The following is a 24248-nucleotide window of genomic DNA, read 5'->3' on the forward strand; positions in this document are numbered from 1 at the left end:
GTTACTGATCTTTAACTGGTTGTTAGCAAATGCCAGAGGCAGGAGCCAGCCTGAAACTTTCCTCTTCAGGCCAGTCTCCTTGCTACAGCAGCTGAGGAAAAGACATAAAGAAACACATTAACCCAAACCTACCCGCTACTCCCAAGGAGGCATGATGACACTTGACCATCACATTGGCATCGGGATTTCACACTAACTCACTCCAGCGTTGTTTTAAAAAACCAACATGTCACTATACGTGCACAGAAACACACATTCACCATCCCCATGCTAACCATGGGCTCACGCTCTGAAATACATTTTTTCTAGCTCATTTTTGACAACCGCCTCGCCTTCACATCATAGAATTTAAGGCCTATTGATTTTAATGGTGCGGCATGAAAATATGAAAGCATTTTGAAAGCACATCTCCCCTTCCAATTTGTTTACTTGCCTCAAGGATGACACAATAAGGCAGACAAAGCCCCAGGAAGTTTGCAGCAGCACAAGGGGTTTTTTTCCTAACTTCTCCAGGTTAACTAATATTGAGTAAACAATATCACATTTATACAGAGAAACTCCGTTACGTTTTTAGTAAAGAATAGCTTTAGATTTGGCTTAGGTGTGGACCTCTCCTTTCTCAGAGAGGACAGCTGTAACACTCTTACCAGTTTATCTACAAGAAAATCAGGTAATTGCTCTGCTCTGAAAGTAGAGATTGAAGAAGAAAAACAAAACAAAACAAAACACCACCACCAAACCAAAAAACCCCAAACCAGAAATCAGTAGGTCAGTAGCATATAAAAAGATAATTATGGGAAGAATTAGAATATATAGGTAAGTTGCTGGGATAATTTGCTCACAGCCCATTACATAACTGGAAAAGCTGGAAATAATATACTGGATTAAAACACCACTACTGAAATAAGTAACTGGAAATGTGTGATCCAGCATTTATTTCCCTGAATGCTTATTCTGATTCTTGTTTCAAAGTTGGAAATACTGGAGGGATGTCAAGTAGGGCAATACAGAAAAAAAGTCAGGAAACTCATTTGGAGTCTCAAATAATTCATCTATGCTGTACTTAAAAATAACTTTTAATGGAAATAAAACGTAAAATACATAATATATTAGTTATAGCATTTAATTATCCATCTTAATTAACTTGAATAATTAAATATTCCGGTTTCTATTTAAATACAGCATTTTGCATACAGAAATACATAACACAATGAAAGAGGAAGGCTGTTTGATTTTCAGAGCTGAAAAAATGAATCCTGAAACCTGCTTCTGCAGATGCTGGGACTGCACTTCAAAGCTACTGACTAGATTTGATTTCTATGCAGAGAAATCCTATGAACTTTCACCTCATGACAGAAAAAAATGAGAAATAGTTTTCTTCTTAATTTCTCTGGTATTTATCAGGAGCTGTTATTCTGAGCTAGTTCATTGTTGTTATCACTGCAGTCACACTGGAATTTGTTGCTGTGGCAATGCAAAACACAATATAATGAGAGGATTATAACAATTGCAAACATTCCTTCAAATTATCCACCATTACTCATCTGAAATTGCCAAAGTCTTGAAGCTTGCACACCTAAAGTCTTAAAATCCACATACAGGTACCGAAGTCAAAACTGTCTGATATACTGAAGGCATTAAACACTTACAGGTTGTATTTAAAGCAGCAGGATGGGTGGGGTTTTAGCAGCAGTTATTAAATCAATCTAATACTCTGTTTTACTGGCAACATATGGAGTAGAGAATTCCACCTTTTGGACATCTTCCTTGTACAGGCAGGGACAGGCTGGCATGGACCATCTCCAGCTCCCAGGTCTGAAGCAGCCAGGTTGAATCACCAGGCACCCAGGTAATAACTAGTGCAACAAATGTTGAAATCAAAGCTGTTAAGAGACCTCAACTTATAATTATGTCAATGGAAAGTCAAATATGAAAATATATTGCTCCCTGGGCAAGATAGGAAAAGCTACAGAAAACTTCCTGTGTTATGACATTAGTTTTCCATCTTGTTATTTTTAGCAGCAACAGCCCACATAAAAGAGACACACATGAGACCTCTAAATAAGATTTTTCTGTAAGGCATTTTCCCAAATAAAATTATTTATTTTCCTTTATTGACAATTAGCTGTAGCAGGCTGGAAAAACAGCTTTTGACAAAGTATAACTAGAGAGAGTTGAGGGCTTGATATCTTACTGCATGACATAAATCTTCTTGACTGAACACACATGATCTCTCTGATATTGAAAGACACAAAGGGATGCAAGTTTGGGACCAAACCTTCAGATTTATTGTTTCTTTCTCCTCACTTTTCCACCTTCAACCTCTTATTGAATCCTTTCTCGGGAAAACCACAATTATCTGAATTAATCTCCCCCACCCATCAATTTATGTTTCTCCAGTACTGCTCACTATTACAAAAAGAAATCTCTTTTAAAACAAACTACAACAGGCCCTCATTCAAGCCCTGTTATGCTATGCTCCACTGGCCAATTCAAATGTTAGGCTTTTATTTCTCATTACTCTCAGTTAAAAATTATATCAAAACTCAGTCATAGCAAAGCAATTTTAAAAGGATGAGATTTTCCTTGTCAGCACACCACCTTCTCTCCTTACCTTTGTGTTTTTGTCAGTTCTGTCCTTTGATGCATCTGTTTGATGTTTGGCTATACAATACCTAGAAAAGCAGGAAAGAGTGGCTTTCCTCTCAGAAATAATACAAAATGAGTAAGTACTTGGATTTTTTTTCCCAAACCTTTGTCTGACCTTTCACTCTCTTCTAGAATGACATGATGCCCCCTTCATTAGTATAAAGCAAGCTGATTTAATAAACTTATGACAGTACTGGCAATTCCTAGCTGTAGCCACAATGATTTTTTGATCTGAAGAAGAACCATCAGTATATGCACTCTTGTTGAGCAAGTTTTTGGTTTGTGAATTTATGCTTCTGAAGTCTTTTGTATATTCATCCATCTCAGATGTTGCAGCTGTATGGAATATCAGAGTTCAAAGTATTGTGGTTTTGAGGATAGTACAAGATGAAGCAGTAGCATTTTAATAGAGGTTTGAGACCTCAAATAATATTGCAGCCCTTTAAGAACTCAGATTTAGTATACTTTACAGCATTTAAGAACATAGAAGATTCTATGTCATTGGCACAATTCAATATAAATGAGCTTCTAGCTTCCCTTTTTTTCCTGGAAAGATAAACTACTTCTTTTTACTAGAATTGATTTGAAAGTAAAAGGAACAGAATAGCAAGGAAAATAGTAATGCTCATTTCTGGGGTCAGAACACATGATTTTTTAGTACCTTCTGAAGATTAAACAGAATATCTGTCTTTTTATAACACACTCATATGAAGAACGTATTTCTCTTAAAATTGGCTTCCTATGGGAAAAAAAATTAGAATCCATTCTGGCAGCAGCCAAATGATGGACTTTGAACAAAAGAAAATGTCCCTGTACGTACAGAAAATTTCGTGTTTATGCTTTCAATTTTGCTTTAAAACATTGTCGTTCAGCCCACCGTCACCATAAGGATCCCAAGCCAAGTTCAGAGGTAGATGTAGAGATTTGCTGTATCTGTCTTTTGATCTTCGCCACAGACCTGAACAGTTGAGACAGTTTCATATCCCTATGCCTGCTAAGCATATTTTTTCTGGTGACAGCAGAGAGAGAAGAACCACTCAGATCACATCTGATTGCTCAGGACTTCCCTTCTGAGGAGGATGGCAGAGGATGCCAGGACCGTTGTCTCTAACCAGGAAAGCCTCTGGTGAGAACAGAAGGGCTTAATTTAAACAGCAGAGCTTACCACTAGACTTAAGGCATATGGAAAAACATATAAGAGAAGCTCCAAACAGTTCAGTCTCAATTTCTTAGCCAGAAAATAGACGTGGATGTGTCCTGAAAGTGGACTTGCTGTGGAGTCCTGCGTAGTGCTGAGAGCCAAGGGGAAGCTGGGCTCAGGGCAAGACTGTACCTAGTCTGCATTTGCACTAAGTAATTTAACTTTAAATCAACCCAAAAATACCTGAAAAGACAATCTCAACAAGACTAATTTATTAATAAAAACAATTTATTGATTAGTCTAGGCAAAGCAAGGCCATGATGTTTCTCCTTCAGTAGCATAATGCTGCACTGGTCTACAGGTGCCTCTGTACTGTCCCTTATTAATCTCTCTTGTATTTCTCCAGAGGCTGACCGAGCTTGAGTTGTCCAGCAGCAGAACTCACCACTCATCAGAAGACTTTACTGCAGGTTACACACAACCTTAGCCATACAATAAAAATCAAAGCTTTGTCTAGACAACTTTGGTCCCATCTTCCTTGGGTTCAGGAGAAAAAGAGCATGGCATATAGCTGATGCTTAAAAGTTCATTTTGTACTTCTTACCCAGACTGGTTTATGTTTAACCAGTTTGTATTTGAAGGTGAAGGGCTAGTTCACAAGCTGTTGTTTGGGAGCAGTTCTCCTGGGCATGCAGCACTGCAGCCACACCACCCTCCTGCCTGCTTCTGCCTCTCACCTCATCTTCCCTCGGCAAATTCCTGATGCTAAAAGCAGAAGAGAAAACTCTTTTCTACCAGCGCTTTTCTGCTTGGAGAATATTCTGCTCAGAGTTGCTTCCTGCCCTGCTCAGCTGTAAGTGTGTTTGCAAGGATTCATCATGCAAGGATGATTTGAGAGCATCCCATCTCTTGTCAGGCATAAATAAATACCTGTTATTTGGAATTAAAATTTCCTTTGCTCCCCAAAGTGCTGTATTACAGCACTCTTTATACACAACATTTATTTTACATTTCTATTGAGAATTATTTATCAGCAATAAATCGTGTTGTGATGCCTGAGAAACCTTTGTATTCAATAAGTGTGTTGTCGTTTATTTTAAGGAGAAACATTTACCGTCTCTGAAACGAATGGCAAATAGCAAAATGCAATTGCTGAGTGCCCTCTAGTGATGCCAGGAGAGAATAGCTCCGTCTGCCTTCCAGGGAGGGGTACTGAGAAACTGGCAATCACACACTTGATAAAAATATCCCTGTTTTTCATAGATCTTAGCTTCTATGTGCATTTCATTCCCGTATTTACTGAGATACTCAATTTATAGCATTTAAAACAAGATAATTAGAGCCACTCCAGCAGCACAAATCGAGAGGAAGATACAACTTTGCTCTAGTAGACTCAGGAAATCAAATATCTTACATTACATTTTACCTTCATCCTCCATTGTTTTACCATTCTTGTCCCTCCTAAGCTAGGAAAACAGTTATTAAATCTTTCCTATTACTACTTTGTATTCTTTATATACACCACAGCAGCATCTAGAGGTCTCATTGCACTAGACAGTAAAAAACGAACCCCCCAATATACCTGTATGTCAATTTAAAATAGAAGGAAAGCAGGTAAGTAGGAACTTGCAATATGAGTATGTTTTATGAAACAATAAAGTACTAGATGTTGTCAGTACAGGAGTGGGGACTCCTGGGCTTGATTAACTGCAGCCTTTGGTGAGATCCCATCTATCTGCTCTACCTTCTACTCCAGAGTCTTTGAAATGTGGAAGGATTGGCCTCAGACCTACATTGTAACCTATCAGCTACAATCAGGATAAATTACAAGCATAAATTATTACTTTTATGCTATAAAAACATAATGCTGGCTCGTAAATGGTTAAGAAAAGGTTCTTCTTGTCCTGTTCTCTTTACTCTGCCTCCTGCAGGTTGTTTCCTGTGCAAAATGTCCGCGATCCTCCCCAGGCTTTTTATGTGATAGGTCCAGTAACTGAGGCTCTTGGCCAAGTTTGAGACTACTTTTGACATATCAGGGAACCACTGGATTTTAAGACAGGTCATGAATCTGTGAACTGCATTAAAAACAATTCAGAGAACACATCTTGAGGTATGAATAATTCAGATATCTTGCAATGCTTCAGAATCTATTTTTCCCCCTGCTCTGAAGTTCCATCTCATTTATGTTGGCATCACAAAATATACGGTTTGTGAGAGATGCTGACCTTGTAAGCATGATACAAAATGATTCAAAAGTGGTTGATAAGTATTCATTAATTTACCTACATTCTATTCTGTTAACTTTCCTGTTATTTCTAGGAGGTGAAGGAGGGGACATTTTCCTCTGATGATGGAGCATCATGTAAGCATTATATTCTATAATTATGGCTGCTACATGTGACTGATTTCAGTACCATTGACTTCAAGACTATAATTAACAGGTTTCTTTATGGATGAGTCAGTCATCTAACTGTATGATTTAATTTGATTGATCACCATGTTCTAACATTTGCAAATCCAGCACTGTAGGATAGACATTTTCTGGTTATACAGCCACATATATGAGTTATTTCTAGAGCGCACCTTTTTTAAAATCACTCTAATGGCAATATTAGTATAAATAGATATCTGAAGAACCTACAGAGGCTGCCAGTGAAGTTGCTGGGGGGCAAGGGGAGAAAAATAGAAATGTTGCAGCATTTTTATGAGAATTTCCTTCACTTTACCAGTAAAGGGTTTACTACCCAAACTGGTTGCTATCCCCACGACCGATGGGAGACTTTGCAGGGCTTGCTTGGCATCCCATTCACAACAAAGCAAACCAAGAAGACATCACTTTGTTACCAGTCCCAGATAGTCTCTGCCTGCTCAAGAGTGAGGAATATGCACTGCAAACATTCCCTCTCCCTGGGATGATACCAGACTGTCATCCCACCCACCCAGCCCAAAGAATTTTTAACTGTCTCTGTAGTAGCATCGCTGCACATGTCTGAGTCAGCACAAAGTGACAGCCTCGAAAAATAGCTGGCAAAAACTGAAGGCAGGTCTAAACCATCATTTTACTTGAGGAATTGCTTTAGTAAATTTAAGGATCTTGCTTTCCTTATGACAAGGGAATGCTTGAATGAATATTTTTTTTTAATTCCTAAGCATACATTTAGAGCCTCTTATACTTTGTCACTAACCTTTCTATGTATGAGATAGTTGTAATGATCTCTATTACAGCGTGTATTTGCTTTCCAAAGAAGTTTACTGCATTGCTGACAAAATGTCTTTTAATAATAAATAATATTTCCTAGAGTGAAAAGCATAAAATTGTATCAGCTTTTGAACAGCCCTTTTCATCACTGCTCAGCAAAATTAGAATTTGGACAGCAATTTCTATACTGAAGAGTAATTTACAGATTTTTCTTGGGAGGTTTTTGTTTGCTTGTTTTCCTTAAACATGAAGCAGAACTGTTGACAAGTGGACAGGGTCTCTCATTTATTATTGTGACTATTTATGTTTTTTGCAGGCTCATATTATACCTTTTCTGCACTCATTGATCATTGCTTAATCCAGCTTGACCCTTAAATCAAATATTCACTGTATTAAATGGAAGAGCGATATAGATTTAAAACCTCAGTTTTCTGGTTATCATAGTGCTTTGCTATGTCTAGTGCTGGTCAAACTTTTCCGAATACCAACACTAAAAAAAAAAAAAAAAAAAAGAGAAGAAGAAAACAAACCTCAGAAAAGAAATGATGAGGTGGTAAAATGATTTTTGAGAACAGCAGCACCCTTGAAATCACCTGTATTTTGCACACTTTTCTCAGGTATTCCATCAATAATGTGGGACTATATGATTATGAGAACAACTTCCACAATCAAAGCTATCTTAGTGATTGAAAATACTGCACATATTTTTTAACACTAATTACAATTCTACATAGAAGCCAGACAGAGCAGAATTGGTCTTTAAGAAGCAACAGTGTGACATAGGCTAAGGACAAGAAATTTGCCAGTGAGTATCTCATTTAAAGCCCATTAAAGTTAATGGAAATATCTTCAGTATTTAAAAAAACTTTGGATTTAAGTCTTAGCATGACATACATACACAAGAACAGCTGACATTTTGAGGATGTGCTTATAGCTTACAAAAATATTTGGAGAACAAGTTCTTTTAAAGTCCTATAAAAAGAAGGTTGCTTTCTATGCCACACTAATTTCCAACATCTGTATTATGCCACAAAGTATTCATTTTGTGGATTTCTTTACCACATCTCTCCAGTCTATAAGTGAGTGAAACCTGAGCTTTGGGCTCAAAGTGGAACCAAGAGGGGAAAAAAAAAAAATAAATACGAAAATAAGAAAAAGTAAGAAAACAAATCTACCAGACTTAGAGTATTCACTTCAACTCAACTGGCGTTTTGACAACCATTTCGATCAACAAGACCCTACACACAGCATGCTCTGAAAACAGATTTGCTCCTGTAGATCCCCAAAGTCTGCAGAGGACCAGGAAAAATGTTATTTGGAAAACTGGGCTGGAGAAGTATGAAGAAACTACATAAATTCCTATTCCTCCATACCACAGAAACACAAGCAGAAAATTACTCATTCAAGTGGTAGTGAGATCCTTGCAATTACTGTGATTACAGGGAACCAGAGATAAATTACTCTGTACCATTACAAGACTGCTACTTGTAAGAGTAAAAATAACAAGATAGTAACAAATTGTAAAACTCAAGCTACACTGATATTCTTCCCACCGTGATTATATTCCTTACTATTTATCAAGAGACAGAGTTGAAATAGAGTGCACACATTTTACTGAGTAGATACATTCATATATAATTACAAAATTAAGAAAAAATGGCTATATGGTAGTCTGAACATTAAACTCGTGAATAATGCACTGAATGTATTATTAGCAAGCACTAATGAAACTTAATTTTATTCCATTTGAAATATTTTATTCTCGTATTACAAGTTTAACTAGAATAGAATAAGCCACTAATTCTACAATGAATAATATTTTTCTGTCACTGTTTCATACCTTATTGGAATATATGTTTTCTACCGTTGATACTTGTAGCTCAGTAAATTATGAATAATCTTTAAAGGTATCATAGATCTGATGTAAATCTCATCTTCTAGCTGAGTATAGTAGATCTTGAAGAGAATAGCTCCATTCTTCATATATAGCTCCTCTAATGAGTCCAGACAGGAAGAGATGGATGAAAATACCAGATATTAGTTCCCTACTGAGATTTTAAAAGTTAAAAATTCAGTGCAACACCACCCACACAAAATAAATAAAAGCCCACACCCAAACCAGAGTAGCTATCTCAACCATAACTGTAAATTAGCCAAGACCTTCAACTTCAAAGATGCCTTGCAAGCAGCAGAGACCTGGCACCACCACTTTCCTTGCGCCTCCTACCTCCTGCAAGATGTGCTCAGATTACTATAGAAATTTTACTGGAAACGAAGGTTTACAATCTCTTAGCAAGCATTTATTCTGGGGTTGTTTTGAGGAGAACCTAGCTAAAGAATTCCCACCATATCTCAACAAACAAACAAACAAACATCAGAACAATATAGAAATTATTAATAAGGTATTTAAATGTTCATTGTTTTCTGGCCTGGAAGGATAGGCTTCAAGATGTTTTCAAGAACCATTTATATGTCTGCAATACAATGCTGAGTATGTGACCAGGAAACTATACTGTACCTCCTGCACTATATATCCAGCAGTTGAGGTAGATCTGAAACACATGCGATGGAGATGAAAGTTAAAGTTTAAATAGCTTGGCAGTATTAAAATAAATATAATTATTGGTTACATGTAACAGTAGCATTAGAAAAAACAAAAAGGCTTGTTCTAGATGACATGCAGAGTTATCATCTGATAAAAATGCTGCTGCTCTCAAGATCTTTAAAATAACTCTACAGAAAACACATCCACCTCTCACTAAAGGCCTATGCTGATTATAGAAGTGTTCTCCCTGCCTTAAGAAAGATGTCTTCTTCCTTTTCACCATGAGACATAACATCTAAGAATGGCTTACAGTCTAATAAAGATTTTGTGCAATTCTGGAAGTCAGTCTAGTTTTCACTATTCAGGTTAACTAGAGAATTAATAAAGTAAGGGGTTGTGAATTTAACACAAAGGAAAACTCAGATTACACTTTCGAACATTTTTTATCTGAATCAAGTTGTTAACATATGGTGCAAAATAATTTCCCAAGAAAAATTTGAAAGAATTCAGATTCTACCTTGATGCATCACAGAAAAGGCAAAAAGGATAGTACTGCTTGGGATAAGAGCTGGGAGAGATCTACGTTCAAGTAACATCACCCAACTGTGCAATCACAGCATAAGTCTTCCATTCTTAACTATTTTACAGGTTACAGATCAAAGGACAATTGCTCATCCCACAGACACACAAGAGGGATTCATACCTCCCAAATTCTGGCCGCAATGATGTACACAAGACCAAACATTCTCTGTTCCCCATAAGCTTACAGGAAAAGTGAGAAAGACTCCCACAAGAGCAATTCAAACTGCAAATCTGAGACAGGTGCTCTGAGTTTCTCCTGGAAAAAAAATCCTTCTCATTCCACCAATTACAAAGGGATATTTTCTATAATGACTCTTCATGAGATTTAGATATGACTGTAAAACCAGTAAAGATACTCCCCTGTTATTTAAGCCGGTTACACTGGCATTTCTAGGTGTTACAGATTAGTGGAGACAGAATTGTCAAACCAGTTTAAGAGCCAGTTGAAAACACTGAGGATTGTAAGTTTAAGGAGCAAGGAATAGAACAGTTAACATCATATGGGATGGATCAAGGCAAGGGAAAGGGTTATTGCATTGATACCACAGGCTCCAATCTGGTTAGAATAAAACCCATTTCTAAACAGTAGAAATTAGACTTTTTCTGTTTCATCTCTGGACATTAAGATCACCCAACAAACAAGCACTGATGTGATACAGACTCGTGAAAACCCAAACAACAGGAATATGACGCAGAAGATACTGATCCCTCTTCACCGCAGCAGTAAAGGAGGTGACTGGGACCCAAGTCACAGTTATTTCACTTCCCTTTCCAGGGCTGATGCTCTAAAACTGCACAAAATACTGGATTCTGCCCTTCTCTTGGCTCACCTTCCCCAGGCACAACCAGGCTCACCAAGAACCCTTCCTAAATACACTTATGTAATCAAGCATTGCTAGACAAGCCAAGGACCACCATAATCTGGATTTGAATGACATTTCAGAGACTTTTTTAAAAATAACTTTTGCCCTTTTATTTAAAAAAAAAATTGCATTCTCATAGCAAAATTTTCCTGACAATATCTTCAGTATTAAGGGAATATGTTCATCCCGGTTTTATGCACCTCTTTGGACTGTGGACAGCACAAAACAACCAATTCTGGTTTTAAATACTGTAGGAAGTGAAATGTTTGCTTCCAAGTTGTATGAACATGAGTCATTAAAAACAAAACAAAACACCAGCTTTGACAGCTTTACAATTAAGAAAAATTTACATTACACAGTCACAGAGTCATGCATTGCCCAATGTCTATTAAAAGAACTCATCAAAAATATAGATAAAAAAATACACCTTAACTTTTGTCTCAGTACGTTGCACGATTTTTATCTCCTATCCATAAATAATGGAAGCATCAGCACATTTGTCTGTGCACAATAACAAATCCCATCCTCTTGGTAATTGTAAACACACTGAAGCTTGTTATTGACCTTGTATAAAATACTGACGCAGGAAAATGGGAAAAAAGAGAAACAAAGTTTGCCCCCCTTTACATCCAAAGCCTACCATACAGCTGAATTTATAACCTGTGATGCTGAAGGAATGAACTGTCATAAAAAATGAGCTGCAAAATAAAGTGTGAAGCAAATATAAAATCCAAATTTAATATAGTAAGGTGTATCCATCCACATAATGACCATTTACATGCATATTTTATTTGATTTAATCAGTCTTAGTTTTAAATCTTAAAATACCAGTCACTGTAATGAAACAGAATTTATTATCAATCTCTACAACAAGCACTGCTGATTTTAATAAGTAATCCATTTACATACTTTTGGACATTTGAATGGCTAAATTCATTAGGCACTCAGCTCTCATTGACTGCTCGCCTACCTCCTTTATGCCTCTTCAAAATCCTCTATGTTAATGCAACACTACCAGTACAAAATAAATTATTCATCTGATCGAGTACGTACATTTCCTGAAATGTTCTTGGACTTGAATGAATGTTGGAAAATACATTTTTCTATAACGATAATACAGCCATAACATTTTGACATGAAGTATCCTTTCCCACATTATTGGTTCTCAAGGACCATAAAGGTTTGTACTTATGTACTCTATTCAAAATGCTCCGAATGAAACAATTCTTCCAACATGGCTCTAAGAGGTAACAAAGTGCTATATCAGAGCCAAGGACGTATCAGTTTAAAAGGACCACAAAACTTTGTGTACAGAAATATTGTGTTTGATGGGCCATAAGGGATAAATTGAGGGGCCTGAACCATCATAGATCATAATAGGCGATATACAACTTTCACTGGCAAGAGATATATGTGAGGCACAGTTTAGTATCTGTTACAACACTTTCTTTTCCATGCTCATAACTTTGTAGAGAAATTTTCCATGCTTGGTGGTATTGCAAAGGCAAATCCATTTATTTTATATATATATATCAGAATCTCTTCATCTATTGAAGATATGTTTCTGGAAAGCCTGGTATTATGAGAGATATGTATATAGTGTGTATATATACACACAGCCCTATTAGCATATCCCCTTTTTTCAACATTATTTTATTAGAAAGTAGATATTTGGACTTTAAAAAGGACAATTCTTATCCAATCCATAAAATTATTCTTAAAAAAAAATTAACTTTTTTTGTGCAAAGATGCATTACAGAATTGTCAAAAAGAAACTGGAACCCAGCAGCACAAAATAAAAGTGGATATCCCCAAATAACAAAATACGCTACTGAAGGAGTTAGCCTGCAGAAATGCTTGTATAAAATGTGTGCCTAATTGCTTTAAAAAAAGATCATGCCTCGTCTACATATGATTTATGTCTATGTAAATGCTTCTATCAAGAAGAGCATGTTTGTATTCCAGTGGCAGGGGCTGAAAAAGCATCCAGGGAACATGGGGAGCAAGATTCAAGTCCGAGCTTTTCATTGGGTGAGGATGCAGAAAGACTTACATGGGAGAATTTTTAGATATACCACATGACTCCTCTCACTCTCTTTCTGTCCTGAAAACACTAATGCTGTTGATCATATTCCATATGTTCAAATATCTCTGTAAAAATCTTGTTTTCCAGACAGAAAATTATTAGTAGCGATCATAGTAGCTTTAAAGCTGTTCTCTTTTATACACTGTTAAAACTTAGAAAGTGTACTTATGTGCTCAGCATCTTGTAAATTTGCTAATAAGTGGCAATTACAGTTATTAATACTTTCCCTGTAACTGAGAAAGCATATCTGTTTCATTAGGCAAAGTAGTTTGTCAGAGAAAATTAGTGAAATAACAAGCCAATCTCCTACTATAATAAGGCAATTTCAAAGAAGCTGCTTTCAGATAATTCAGGGCTCAATTTGACAGGCAGCACACACTGCCCCGCCCATCTGCAGACTTTCCTGCTGTCACATACCACACAGCTTGGGTGGCTGAGTGTCACCCAGACCAGGTGAGGTGGCCCCAGGCTTTCTGTCACCTCACTCCAGTGTCTCTATGTGCATCCTCACTTCTATTCAATAGCAAGAATAATATTTGGCTTGAGGGCATTTTGTTTGTTTGTTTGTTTTAACAATCACTATATGTTGCATTGACTATTGCAACTTTGTGTTCCCTAGTATTTCACTGTGAAATGGATAAATCTTAATTTCCCAGCCATCAGAGGTCTTCAAAGGGGATTAAATGAAAATGCATTTCTTCTAATCACTGCTTGAGACACTTGCGTGTGGTTTTTGAGTGATCATTAATGAGCACTCTGAGCCAGAATGACGAATTTTTAATGTAACAGGTAGACTACCTAAGACTACAAAGGAAAGCCCTTCCGAGGCAGGTGGATCGGTGTGCATTCCCTGAGGCAGTGGGGCTGCTAACTTCAGAGTTAGTTATAACAGCGAGAAGCAGCAATAAACATCTACCACAAGTTTTAATCAGCATTTTGCAAGGGTCCTTACATCAAATTTCTATAGCAGCCACTTCCTCTTGCAGATGGATATTCCTCAATCTCATCACCCCCAAAAAGTGAAGTCAATATATTATAACTGAAAAATCAAAACTTATAAATTTAGTTTTATACATGGGTTTGCACTGAAATAAATGTGGCATTTGTAAAACTCATATTAAGAACGAGTCAACAATTTCAGTTTAAAAATAACAGCTTGGCTTTAACAAAGTCTAAAGAACTACTTTAAATTTATAACCAGTATGGGTCGACTCATGAGACAGAGATGCAGAAGTCTTTATAGGAAGCCAGGAAATGTGAGACAACCATAGGTCTGTCAGGTCTAACTGCTAGCTTATTATAGGGCTTTAATATGTTTTTATATGCTGAGATGATTGAAGAATCAAGTTTGGACTGTGGAATTCATCTCTTTTTCAAAATGTACACTTCATTTTAAAATTATTCCTCATCTGGGATATCATTATGAAAACTAAGTATCACAAATGAAGCTCATGCTTTCGGGTAGAAAATTGAACCACATAATAAAACGAAAGAAAACCTGTATTTCTCCTCACATCATGAAACTAATGGCATATGAGGAAGAGAATAAATTTTACAAAAATATTCACAGATGCGTTTTTAAATACAAGTTTTTGAAATTTTCTATGATATACCAGCTCCTATTTAGATAACCAGTTCAAAAGGAATAGTCCAGCTTTGCTTTTATGCATCCATAAAGTTCCTATGACTAAGAGTTTGGTGAATGATCAGACAGTAAACTACGAAAAATAGAACCATAAAGCTAAAAGGTAAACATGGGAAGAATTATACAAGCTTTTTAAAGAGATACATTAAAATGAAATTCTGTATCTCTTTTTATCTGTCTAATAAGTGTATTTATTTTTGTACTGTACAGGTTATAAAAACCATCCAAGATACTTGTATCAAACCTTTGCGCATTACAAAAATGCGGTGAGTCCAATCTCCAATATTGCTTAGGAAGTACTGATAAATAACAAGTTCAATGGTCTATTAGATTAAAAAGAGGTTGTTCTACCTGGCAAAATTTACCCAATTTACACATTTATATATTCAGAATCATGTGGGGTTTTTTTGTCTATATACTCATTACTAGAACTCCAGACTTATTCAAAAAGTTTCTTCAAAGACAGCACATTGTTTGTTAGAGTCAAATCAGGTTGAAACAGGTTAAGAAAAAATGGCAAATCTAAAATTATAAAAACAAGTAAGGATTTTATTATTAATAATCAGAGGGAAAAAAAATGAAGAAAAATGGAACACCTCTGGCAATAAAAATAATTTGTCATCTCTTGCTTGCTTGTTTGTATCTTCAATTCAAATGTGTCACTACTAGGAAAAGAAAAATCACCTCCTGCACTTCAGCTTGCTATCTAGAAGCTTTAGTTTTGTTGTAGCAGGTCATTTTGGGAAGCTGTGTGTCTCCCACTCTTCTCAGGTCTCTGTGGCAGATGGAATCATGTGAAACCTGTTTGAAGTTTTTTTGCATGAACCGCAGAATTCACAGAAGTGACACAAAGTCTTCCATGTGTGCATGGCAAATCCATTTTTACAGACCTGCTAAACATGGTCTTGTCCATCAGCATCAGCTGTGCCCAGGCAGCCAAGTACCAGGTTTCCTTCACAGGTGGAGTGGGAGGCTGAGAATGAGCAGTCTGACACCAGTCTTTGGGTAGTTCTGCCTAGTCATATTCTTGCACTGGACTGCCCAGCAATCTAACCTGCACAGCACAGCCTGGAGTCTGATTCCTCAAAGATAGCAGAGGAAAAGGCTCTTAACCTTGGAAAACCCTCCGACCTCTACAGGATCATGGAAAAATGCTGCAACCATGACAACGTGAAACCCCATAGTATATACGCACAAGGCAATAAACGCGATCTATGTGCAGTGCATGTATAATGCTGCTGATAGTATATGCAAAGTCCTTAACAATTCATTAGTATTTTTAAATATATTAATGCAATTCAAAATCAAACCCATAGTTTTGATATGAAGGATTTGTTGTTATGAAAGACCTTGCTTAGTACCAACTACAGAAATATGGCAGAATTCATGAGCAACTATAGAGTTCTATTTAGTTTAACTGTGGGACTCCTTCCTACTAATTGCCCAGCAGGAGGAACAGTAATTATGCTGTAATACACAGGGTACAGAAAAAGTAATACAAATATGTCACACCAATAAGAAGGTTGAGGAAGTCATTTTATAAAAATTAATTAGATCCAAGCACTAAACAATAAAGCAATTGCTCTCCGGCATAATTTTCCAACAACTACAGGAACAAAGTAGAGGATTCCAATAAGTACATATAAGAAATATAAATTTTTACAGTTTTATTTTCATTAGTTTTCATTTCTAGTCAATCTCAAATATGACATAATTTTCCCTTTTGTAAAATAAAGAGGGTAGAAAATTCCTAGACCTTTCCCATGAAAAGCTGCTTTTTTTCTTTCCTTTGTCACAACATTCCCAACGCTTCTTAAAAGTAAAATAAATCACTAGAAAATACCACTCACATGAAAATCCAGTGGGACATAAATGCAAACAACACTTTATACACTCCCAGTGTTATCAATGTGTAGCACTGAATAGCTTTCATATACAAATGAGACATGGATAAATTTGTCTAATAGGCTTTTTTCATTGTTTGGTCATTGATCCAAAAGCAGTATAAACGTTATCCATGCAAGAAGAAGATGGCAAGATCACAGTCTTTCCATGTAAGCATGATAAAACCCAGTGCTTAAAATGAAAGATTAATTTCAGATAGGTAGATAGATGTCCATTGGAGCCTCTCAACTATTTTATACTGCCTGAAGTGCCCAGGTCTCATGCACAGTGCAAGCAATTATGATGCAATGCAGAACAGATGAGCCACACCAAAATTTCTTCCAGAGAGACATCAGTCTTTCCTGTGGGCCCAGGTCTTCCTTTCTCTGAAAAGGAACTGAGGACAAAGCAGATCTGGCAGTCCTCCACTGAAGCTGATTGGATGTTACCAGATACTCAGGCTGAGCTTAATGAGTCCATAAAAATGGATTTAGGTTCTAGTACTAAATCTAAATCATCAGAACAAGACAATACGAAGTGTTGATCTTTGTGTTCAATTCCATTTTAAAAGTTTAACTTTTTAAAGGTAGGCTTTATATTGGATCAGTCATTCCTGGCCATACTGCAGCCAGCCCATTTTCATGTGTTCATATAGGTGCAAATGCTGTATTTTGTTATGTGCTGGCCTGAAAAGAATACATGTGCATACTTGTACCTGATCCAGCTCAAACCTGTATTTCTTCATCATACAGAGGTGTGCATACCCAGAAATGGCAGTAACACAACAGCCCACAAATCAGTGGCTGATGTTCTTTAAGGACAGTGCAACAATGTCCAGAGAATTTCAGTCTTGGTAGTGGGTGTGTTTCTGGAGACAAAGTAAAAGTTATTGGAACTGAAGTATTTTAATCACTGTTTTCTAAAGAGAAACACCCACTTTAAAATGTCAATGGTAACATTTATTTTCAAAACAAATTTTCGTTCCAGCTGTTTAAGTTAGTGTCATATTTTTTAAGCAAATATTTTCCCTTTGGGAAGCAGTGAGTCCAAATTTACTCTTTCCCCCGCTCTCCCCCCTCCCCCTCTTTTTTAGTGTTTTCACAGCTAGAAAAAGTTTGAAAATGCTTAGATGAACTATTGCCACCATAATCTTACCTCCATATATTTACGAATGAATGAGCAGGTGAAAAAAAAACAAAAACACAAAACTGACACAAAAATACAACTTTATACAAAAGGCCCTAGAATATTCAAGAAATGTTACCATGAGCAAGCCAATTTAAATCTTACTTTCCCCTGTATAAATTGAATCAATAATATTATGGGTTTACTGTATTGCTTAATTTTTAAAGTGCTTTTAGGATTGAGAAAATCCTGGCTTATCATTCAGGTACTATTCGGGCTATAGTGCTACATGTTCAGATCCTAAGCTTTCACATTATTGAGATTCATGCTCACCAGTAACACTTATAAGACTTTAAAAGAGTGGTTGTAGTTCAGGGAACACTTGAGAAATGGCCTTTCTTTCCAAAAGACACACCTCAGAGTAGAAACAGAAATTTAATTTCAAACAAACATATTGCTTATTTTTAAGAGCTGCATGGTATTATTCCTCAGTTTAATACTTTAGACAACCTAAATGATCAAATCTGACAAACAAAGCACTACTCATGTGACCTAAGGATTGTATTAGACAGAAAAACAGTCAAAGTGAATGGTATACTCATTTTCTAACGGTGTAACACCACTTTTTTTTGTTTTTTTCATAAAAACAGGTGGCGGTTTACCAGTATACCAGCAAGTCATACAGTCTTAAAAATGTGAAATGACAGAAATACTCAGAGAAGTAGAGGCTAACTGCACATGTTCCATATTTTCCATGAATCATATAATCATTTTGGTTGGAAAACACCCTTAACATCATTAAGTCCAACCATTGACCTAACACTGGCACTAAACTATGACCCTAAGAACCTCATCTACACATCTTTTAAACACCTCCATGGATGGTGATTCAGCCACCTCCCTGGGCAGTCTGTTGCAATGCCTGACAATCCTGTCTGTGAATAAATTTTTCCTAATATGCAACCCAAACCTCTTCTCATTTAACTTGAGGCCATTTCCTCTTGTCCTAATGGATGTCTGTAACTTGAGGAACTGTTCTGTGTAGGTTGTGAAAACCACACAGTTTGATTCACAGTATTTTCCAGAAAATTTCTAGCATGGTGTTCCAGTTCTGTGTGAAATTAGCAATCCAAGAAGGTGGGACTAACAGGACGACTGCAGTCACTGTCTCTAAGTACTGGCCAGGGGAGCAAAAAATGTCACTCAGACAGACCCAAGGACAGATGGTCCTGTGTGATAATTTTTCTATACTACAAATAAGCTTACACTTTGCTAATTAAGTGAGAAAACCATGTGACTTTTGGTGCTTATTTCTAGAATAAAGCTGACATTTCTCTCAAGCTTTCACATCAAGTTGCACTGTTTACAGTAAGACAATTTATTACCTAGTTTTGCCAAGCAGACTCAAGCCATGGTGGAAATAACTGTGACCGCTCACAACAGCCACGCTGCACTCTAGCAAACTGTGACATACTTAGTCTCATGTATTTTACTCCCTAATGTTTCACATTTACTATTCTGCCACCGTTCTCTAGTTTTCTGCTTTCAGGTTAATATAAATTCCTTTGCGTATTTAGATTTCTAATCAACATGGTGGAAACGTTGTACAATTACCCAATTTACGGGGCTTTCTGTAATTTGAAAAGAAATTTACACAATTTAATTAAATTTCAGTGCTGTCAAACCTGACCTATAGCACTGATTTATTTCAGGTACTCTAAGCTGAAGCCAAACATTCAGCAGTAGAACTGCTTTTGCCTTGCAAAACCTGATCTCAGCTTTGAGTTCTGCCATAAAATACATAATGACTAATCTTGTTTTTATTTGCACTTAAAGAAATATCTGACCTAGGTATGGATCATCTTCAATTGTTTCTGTTTAGGATATTTTAATGAAATTATCAATAAGTAATTCTAAAATGAAAACATCATTACAAATTTAAATTAAAAATCTTTCTCAGAAAATATGCCCAAGAATTGAAGATGCTCATGGAGTGGAAAATTCTGAGTGCTAAATGTCTTTCCACTGGAGTCCAATCAATCAACCTTTTGCAAATAACTGGTTCAAGTCTTTCAGCTTACTAAGACTGAAATCCTACTTCTCTTGATTTTTCCATTTTATAATTAAAAGTTAACGCCACAGCTTTTGGAGTTGCCTTGTGAATCTAACATGAAATGTAAATTTAACAACCCATACTAGCATGAGTCTAAATAGAAAAACGTAAAAGACAGAGGAGGAGTAGGTGTTGATCACAAGTCTAGCATTTTTAATGTTGAACAGCTCCTTTTTCAGCAGAATTTTTATTTTCTAAAAATTTAGTGCTATATCATAAAGCCTTTTTTTTTCTTTAGTAGCTGATACATAATGTATGACTACACATAAATCTAGTCCGAGTCTAGCTTTGGACATTTACAGCCACCACTGTAGAATAAATTTATAACAGAGACTGACTTTAACGGCCTTCTTTTACAGAAGTCCAAAGCATTCTGTATCTGTCTGCATGCTTCCTAAAGTTTGCAGTACCTGGAGGATTTTTAACCTTTCTTTTCGTAAGAACAAAAACCAGAAAGACAGACAAAGCAAAGAGGAACTGTTACATTAACTCCTTGCAGCTCTTACTGGTCACTGTATTCTGCGTCAGAGGCACTTGCTGGAGTAACACTGGTGAAATATTATTCAAGGATATTTTCAAGCACTGGGCAAAGAAAGGTGTACGAGGCTCTTTTTGGTCCTTTTTGAAGATCTTATGGTGGGTACCTTGGAAAAAAACTGTATGCCAGCTCACCTTGTAGGTCAGCTTTACAAATACCAGAATGAGCTCTACCAAACTGACCAAAGCAAGCAGCTCCACCTTCTTATCCTCTGTGAATTAGTCTTGGGAGTGTGTTTCCATGTGATTGTATTTTCTTATTCTTTACTGGGTTACGATATAATGCAAAAAATACAATAGCACAAACATGTGGAATGGGACTTGCAACACCTGCCTTAGTGCCACGAATGCAGTAACAGGATTAGTACAGGCAGATTTTTACATGTTGACTCTGCATCACTTATAAGGAATAACTGAATTTACAGACTGCAATGCTGAGCTCACTTGACATTTGTTCTACCAATGTCTCTTTTTGCTCTTAGTGACATGGCCACAGGTCCCATTAAGTGGCAGCAGTAGTTATTTAACAGAGGGCAGGACCTTTTTAGAGTTAATCCATTAATAGACTACATGCTGTCAGCTTTGCAGCCACTCAAAGTCAATCAATTCTTTTAATGAATCCGGAACTGGAAAGGCAGAAGGCAATTATTTCTACTTTTCAGTAATTTTAGAAACTTTTTTGGACACAGAAGATGAATCAGAATCAGTTTTAAAGTTAACTTTTAAAGTTAAATCGCTTAAATACATCACAATTGAAAACTCTTCCCGTAAGACCCAGATCAGGGCTAGATATGGCAGCTAATATCCTCCTGAGCAAATGGAAGAAATTCTTCCTTTGCAATGGGGGGAGATCTGAAGATTTTGATAAAAAATAAACTTCTTGCCTGTATAAAAAAATATTTTGGACAGAATCTTGACCAAAATAAATCAAGGGAGACTTCAAAAGGTTTACTGGAATCCAAGTTTCCCAGTTGAACTCCTCCTTAACTGGATGTAGAATAAAAATGACAGATTATGTATCTTGGTTCTTATTTATATTAAAGACACCTTATGCCATTGCTATGGAAGTGGTGGCAACTTCCCTTCAAACTTCATTTTGCAGAAAGAGCATCTCTGGCTGATGCAAACACTGTCCGAGACAGAAACAAGCAGCTGCCTTTGTTCCACATGGGAGGTCAGAACATACATCGGGGCAAACAATGTTGTAGGCTTGACAACACCAGCGAACATTAATTAAAAGTGTCTCGTTCCCCACCTTGCTCCTGTCTCCAGGACAGAGAAAGAATAACTAGGAATTAGGCATTAATTTTTCTAGTTTTCATATATCATGTTATGAGAAAACAGGTAAAAAAATTATTCTAAAGTCTTAGAAATAGTAAATATCAAAAAAAGTACCTGGACAAACTTTAATTGAGATGATACACTGTCATTAGAAACAGAGAATTTGGTGACCGAGCAAGGATAGCATCTCATATTTGGTGAGGGCTTGTCTCTTTGTGAGGAATTCTGCAGGAGGAATGCTTTGGGGTGCAGAGTATTTGCTGTGATTCTCAACACTCAGCAGCTCACAGACACGCAGAAAGAAAGGAGTTTCTTTCAGTTTCTGTTCCTGGGAGTTTGCATCCCCTGAATTTTGCTTTAATAAAAAATAAATAAATAAGTTGTCATACTATCAAAATATTTGAGTCTGACTTGGTTTCAAGTTAAAAGTTGCATTACCAAAGAGCAGAGTGTACGCTTCAGGTGAAACCAACAGGACAGCCAGAACTGATGTAGGTTCAGCAGATTTTAGACTCCAGTTAATCAATCAGCTTCACATATATAAATACATACTGGGAGAACAGTTAATAATGGATGGCTAGCAGTCAGTGCTCAGGAAAACATGTGTGAGAATTTGGGTGTGTGTGCATGCCTCAGAAATACAGGGAGTTTTAAAACCAGGAAGGAAGAGCGTGGTTATCCACTCCAGTCCCATAGGTGGCACAAGCCACAGCAACATTAAACTGTATGTGTCTGAAAGACACCAAATCTCACTTTACAGTTCTCCCATAGTCCTATGGACTAGTCTGTATTTTGCTTCTCACCATTTTTCACAGTAATATTTGATTTCTTGGACATGCCTGGAAAGCAAAAGTTTAAAATATTAATAAGGCTAAAGCAAATTAACTTGTATATTAAAAGAAAATACTCCACTTTTCTGTGCTATATTAACCAATGTGATGAATTATGATATCAGAAGTATTGAATCATTCTCTGAGAAGTTTTCCTTAAGACTTTTATACACATACATATACACAAATAAATGTATTTATGAGAGGATAAGTTATACATACACATATCACCTACCATAGCTGAGAAATGGAAGGAGAGATTTCCATAAAACACTGTGGCAGAGGTGGTTTACCCTGTTTTAAGATGATGAATTGGTATGGGCAATATTCATGGATGTGCTGCTCTATAGGGAAAGTATTCAGGTATTTCATCTTTCTGGACAGGTAGGATAACTTTACAGTATCTTTCAGACAACAGCTGGCAAAAGTCCAAGGCACATTTATCTTGGACATACAGTTTAATTTTAAAGCTTGTCTCACCATTTTTCCATTAGTATTACTGTATTGATTTCAACAGGTTCGCGATTGATTTATACCAGCAGATAAGATAACTATGGGCATTTTCTCCAGCTGTGATTGATTCCGTAGGATATACTCCATAGGGACCCCATGCACTGGGTGCCGCTGCACACCTGGGCTGGGAGCCACTTCCCTGGACCCAGGGAGAGATCCTGCTCTACTCCAACAGAACCAATAACAACACCTTCAAAGACTTTAGCAGCATGAGGACAGATCCATGTTGTGCCTCTTAAGCAGGAGAAGTAGTAGATATTTGATAGCAGTGGTGGTCCATTACATTTTTTTTTAAAAAAAAGATTTATGAAGCCTATATATTCTGGGAAACATGCTATTCGTTCTGAATAGATGTGCAACTATGATATAGAGTCTTTATATAACAGCTGGTCCTCCTCAGCAATACATTTTGTTTGAAATATTCCAAGACTATTATCAATATATTTCCTACCACATCAGTACTTTGTTTTGGGTATATTTATTCCTCTGTTTTAAATTAGGCTTAGATAATCTGTCTGCCCTCCTCTTTGTCAGATTTGTTCTCAATTAACAGGGCACTTCAGACTTTTAAAATGCAATTATATGCTAATAAACCTGGGTCTTTCTGTAGAAGCACTAATTAGAGAAAGTATTTCTCTTTCAAATATAAATCTGTATGTTCTTCAGTTCTTTTTTGCGAAGCAATCTGATGGCAGTTGCTAGGAATGTGAAGAAAAAAGAATGTTTGAGAACGAAGAAAAACAGGCAACTATATGGAAATTGTAGAAAAAGATTGTAAAGAGACTGCCTTCTTTTGAAGTTGGACTCTGCTAAAACTCTGGTGCCCACTTGCCTTAAAGAGAGCATTTGACGTCCTTCGCTAAAACTACATAGTGTGTTACTTCAGCAGGAAAACAGAAGTCACTTTCTGGAAATTAGTTTTTTGAAAATATCTTTTTACAGGAAAGATTACTGATCCGTCAAAACCAAAACTGCCTGCAGAAAGAGACAGGCTTGGACAAATTTTACAACTCTGAATTTTTCTTAAGGTGGCAAATTTATCACAATATCTTAGTTTCACGTTTTCAAAATTAAAATATTATTTCCAATTTCAAAGCAACCTTTCCTTTCAAAATCTGACCTAACTAGGAAAATGACAGGTCAAAGATAATAGCAAAAGAAAATTAAATGCTTTGAAATTATCAGAACTTTTTCAATTAAAGCAAAGAAAATAGCTCATCTATTTGTAATAACAAAAAAATAATCAAAAACTAAT

This window comes from Nesoenas mayeri (genome assembly GCF_963082525.1).
Source record: "Nesoenas mayeri genome assembly, chromosome: 10".
Lineage (NCBI taxonomy): Eukaryota > Metazoa > Chordata > Aves > Columbiformes > Columbidae > Nesoenas > Nesoenas mayeri.